Below are 4,740 nucleotides of genomic sequence, written 5' to 3'. Positions count from 1 at the left end.
GCAGGCAACTTTCTAATGTGGTTGCTATATGAGTGTATTAGACTAAATTAAGGAGTTTTTTCCCCCTTGGAGCTGATCATTATGGGATACTGTTTTGGGGCAGTGGGATGGTAATATTAAGTGATATTTAGTGTATCATTAGGTTCAGCCAAACATCTTTACAATTTACACTTCAGATATAATTACATTTCTGAAATTTGTAAGTCTTTACACTGCTTCTCGTATTCTTAACAATTTTAGGCTTTTATTTGCAGACATACAAAAAATCAGTTCAATTCATTTCAGTTATACTTCATTCCTAAAAGTACATGGTAAATTCACAAATACAATTTACATTTATAAAATAGAATCAGCTAGCTCTAAATGCTAAATAAAATAATTCCAAACACCCAGGTTTTAAATTGACTTTTTCATGTGCCCTTGAGTCATTATTGACCCCTGGCAACTGCCTGGAAAAGTTCCTGGGTGGCAAGATTTCCGAAGGGTGTTGCCTCCTTCCTAGGAAGGAGAGAAACTGACTGGGCCAAGGTCACCCAGCTGGCTGTGTGCTGAATGCAAGATTAGAACCCGTGTTCTCACAGTTTCTAGCCCACTGCTTTTAACCACTACACCAAATTGGCTCTCAGACATCTTAATTATTAAATTGATTTGAAAACTGATAAAATACAATTGTCCTTTTGGTATATACTTACCGTAGATAATTTTAGCATTTTGCATTCTGTTGATGTGAACAAGCTAGTCAACTTTTGTTACTTGAGATTTATAATCTTATTCTTTTTTCGTTTGCTTGTCTGCATGCTTGCAAATGAAGTTTTCACTTTAAGTAACACTTTTAGTAAGTCACTGTTTTCCTTTCCTCTAATTAACACTTTGTAACTATTTTGCAAAACAAACCTCAGTATAACTTTTGCTATTATGTGTGGTATATGTATATTATTTGATAGTATCATGATTTAATAAATCATGCAAAATAGTGTCTTCCTTGTTTTATTTGCTTATCTACAGTGCTTTCTAACTGGGTTTGAGATTACAATGTTCAGTTACATTTTGCTTCTTTTTTAGTTAATGTAATAAACGGTTTGATATTCATAATCACTATTTTACCACCTGCAGTGCTTTGTTCAGCTTATTCAGTTGAGCCTGGAAACACCTAAGTTTGAAAAGAAAAAGGAACAAAAAGGTTAGAAGATTCACATTTATACATTTCACAGATAGAGTAGGATCAGAATATTCTCTTAACTTCCTAGTAAATCCTTACAATTGGAATTGAATGCTAGTGGTCTTTCTGAAACTCCTTGATATTTCAGAGATGTTTTAGATCAAAATAGATGTTTTAACCTGTCCAGAGTCCTGAAGATAATGATAACAACAACAACAACAACAATAATGGTGGTGGTGGTGGTGATGATGAGAAAGTTGGAAGGGATCTTGGAGGTCATCTCGTCCAACCCCTGCTCAGGCAGGAAACCCTATACCATTTCAGACAAATGGCTGTCCAGTCTCTTCTTAAAAACTTCCAGTGTTGGAACATTCACAGCTTCTGGAGGTTGTTCCACTGATTAATTGTTCTAACTGTCAGGAAGTTTCTACTTAGTTTTAGGTTGCTTCTCTCTTTGGTTAGTTTCCATCCGTTGCTTCTTATTCTGCCTTCAGATGCTTTGGAGAATAGCTTGACCCCGTCTTCTTTGGGGCAAACCCTGAAATATTGGAACACTGCTATCATGTTCCCCCTCGTCCTTCTCTTCATTAAACTAGACATACCCAATTCCAGCAACCAATCCTTATATGTTTTAGCCTCCAGGTCCCTAATCATCTTTGTTGCTCTTCTCTGTACTCTTTCTAGAGTCTCAACATCTTTTCTACATCGTGGTGACCAAAACTGGATGCAATATTCCAAGTGTGGCCTTACCAAGGCATTGTAAATCGATAATAACACTTCACGTGATCTTGATTCTATCCCTGTGTTAATGCAGCCTAGCACTGTGTTGGCTTTTTTGGCAGCTGCAGCACACAGCTGGTTCATATTTAAGTGATTGTCTACTAGGACTCTAAGATCCCTCTCACAGTTACTACTATTGATCAAGGTACCACTTATACTATACCTGTGCATTTGGTTTTTCTTGCCTAAATGTTGAACCTTACTTTTTTCACCACTGAATTTCATTTTGTTAGATAGCACCCAGTATTCAAGTCTGTCAAGATCCTTCTGTAACTTAAGCCTATCTTCTGGAGTGTTGGTTGTTCCTGCCAGCTTGGTGTCATCTGCAAATTTGATGAGTTTCCCATCTATCCCCTCATCTGAATCATTGATGAAGATATTGAAGAGCACTGGGCCCAGAACAGAGCCCTGGGGCACCCCACTACACACTTCTCTCCATGTAGATTCAGTTCCGTTGATCCAGCTACGAATCCATCTGGTGGTGATACTGTCTAACCCACATTTTTCTATCTTATCAAGTAGTAGTGTCATGGTTCCAATAGATGAAACTTATTAAAGAACTTCAAGGCAAGAATTCTTCCTTAAAGGACATTTTATTCAGGAAACAAAGTATCGGCACTACATAGTTGAACCCAAAACTAGATTCCCTTTCCCCAGATACAAAGTAACAAATTACATGTCCCACCCCCACAAAGCAGTCATAAATCACATTCTCCAATTAGCCAGGAGCGCGGGCTCTCTTCCCCAGCTCCTCAGCCCTCCAAAACGTTATTGGTTTGTGTCCTTGAGTTCACACAGAGTCCCCCTTCAATACCTAATTTCTAAAAAGAAGAAAAAGCATGTTAAAAGCAAAGTAAAAATGGCTGCAGTTTCCATCAGTTGTCAAAGCAGGAACATCCAATGTTACAGCATTGACAAGTAGGTTGTGGTCTATTTTATCAAATGCCTTACTGAAGTCCAAGTAAATTATATCCACAGCGTTCCTCTGTTATACTAATTTTGTCACTTTATCAAAGAATGCAATAAGATTTGTCTGGCATGATTTGTTTTTGACAAACCCATGTTGGCTTTTGGTAATGACTTTGTTTGCCTCTAGATGTTTGCTGATTCGTTGTTTGATTATCTTTTCTAGGTATTGAGATCAGGCTGATAGGTCTGTAGTTTCCTGGATCCATTTTTTCCCCTTTTTTGAAGATGGGAACAACCTCAGCTCTTTCCCAGTCCTCTGGTAGTTCCCCAGTGCTCAAGGAGCTTTGAAAAATATAGTTCAGTGGTTCTGAGATCACATCTGCCAGTTCTTTGAGAACCTTGGGGTGTAATCGATCTGGTCCTGTTGATTTGAACTCATCTAGGGTGGACAGGTGCTCACTTACCATTTTTTTTGCCTATCTTAACTTGTGTTTCTAGTCTGTTTTTTATGGTACTGTTTTTGATAGGTTTCGCTTTTTTCCCTTTGTGTAAATACAGATGCAAAAAACGAGTTGAGTAGTTCTGCTTTCTCCCTATTGCTTGTCAACTTCTTGTCACTTTCTCCCACTAACGGACCAATCATTTCCTTAACTTTTTTCTTGTTTTTTACATGTTGAAAGAAGCTTTTTTTGTTTTTTTTTACTTTTGTTGCAAGCCTTAGTTCATTTTGAGCCTTAGCAGGCTCCGGCTATTTGTTGATATTCTGCCTTAGTTTTGTGCCACTCTCCACTTTTTATACTTGTCCTTTTTGTCTTTCAAGTTATCAGAGTTCTTTATGTAGCCATGCTGGTTTCTTTTGAGAGTTGTTATTTTTCTTCTTCATTGGTATTGTGCTAGACTGGGCTTTTATAATCTCACTTTTCAGATAATCACCTAACTAAAGATAATCATCTTTGGATAGCAAAGAAATTCCCATAGATTGATCATAAATAAAGCTGAGCAAAGCAGATTTTACAGAAGGTATTCATTAACCACTCATAACTATCAGTGCAGTTAATTAAGTAGTTATTAGCTCAGCCCTGAGTATAGCTCAGACAGCTATACTCAGGGTTGCAGAGCTCCTGGAAAGCTCACGGTAAAGTCTTGCTAAATTGGATGTGATGTTGAAATAGATAATTAGTTCTCAGTTCCTTATGTGCATGAAACTTTGAAACAGAGATTGGTATATGGAGCCATCATTCATATAATGCATCTAATATAAAGCATAGAACTATCCTTTGTCACAAATTGATTTTATTTGTTTTTAGAAAGTCTATCTAAGATCGCTCTGGGCCAGAAAGCCCACAAGGGACAAATAGAACAAAAAGGCAAAATGAGCCACACAGGAGCAAGGTAACTGAATTCGGCCTCCCAGACCCAGGTGGAAACTCTTATCCTACAGATCGGCCACCTCCTCTAATGCTTGGCCTTCCAGCTCCTCATCTGGTTCCTATCTGTGCTGCCTTGACTTGAGGAGATGAAAGGACTGCTGGGAGGAAAAAAAAAATTGCAGGGCTCCATAAGCAACAATGGTGATCCGAACAAATTTAACCTAGCCCGTGCAGCAGAAGTAGCCCTTCTGTACCGCAAGGATACCAGAAAGAGGGCGAGAGAGGGCGAAGGGTCTTAACCTCGGGCCGCGAGGGCTCTTTTCGTCCTAGCTGGAGGGGACGGAGAGCCGGAGGTTATTGGAAGACAACAAGGGAGCCTTTCGTTTCCTTTCCTTCTCCTTTTGCTTAGCCAGCCGGTTGCGGCAGGAGGAGCTGGAAGGCGTCCCGTTCCCTTTCTAACCCCGGGGGCACCCTGAGCTGAAATCTGTGTGTGTGTGTGTGTGTGCGCGCGCGCGCGCGCGT

This window comes from Vipera ursinii (assembly GCF_947247035.1).
Source record: "Vipera ursinii genome assembly, chromosome: 1".
NCBI lineage: Eukaryota > Metazoa > Chordata > Lepidosauria > Squamata > Viperidae > Vipera > Vipera ursinii.
This window is presented reverse-complemented; position numbering follows the sequence as displayed.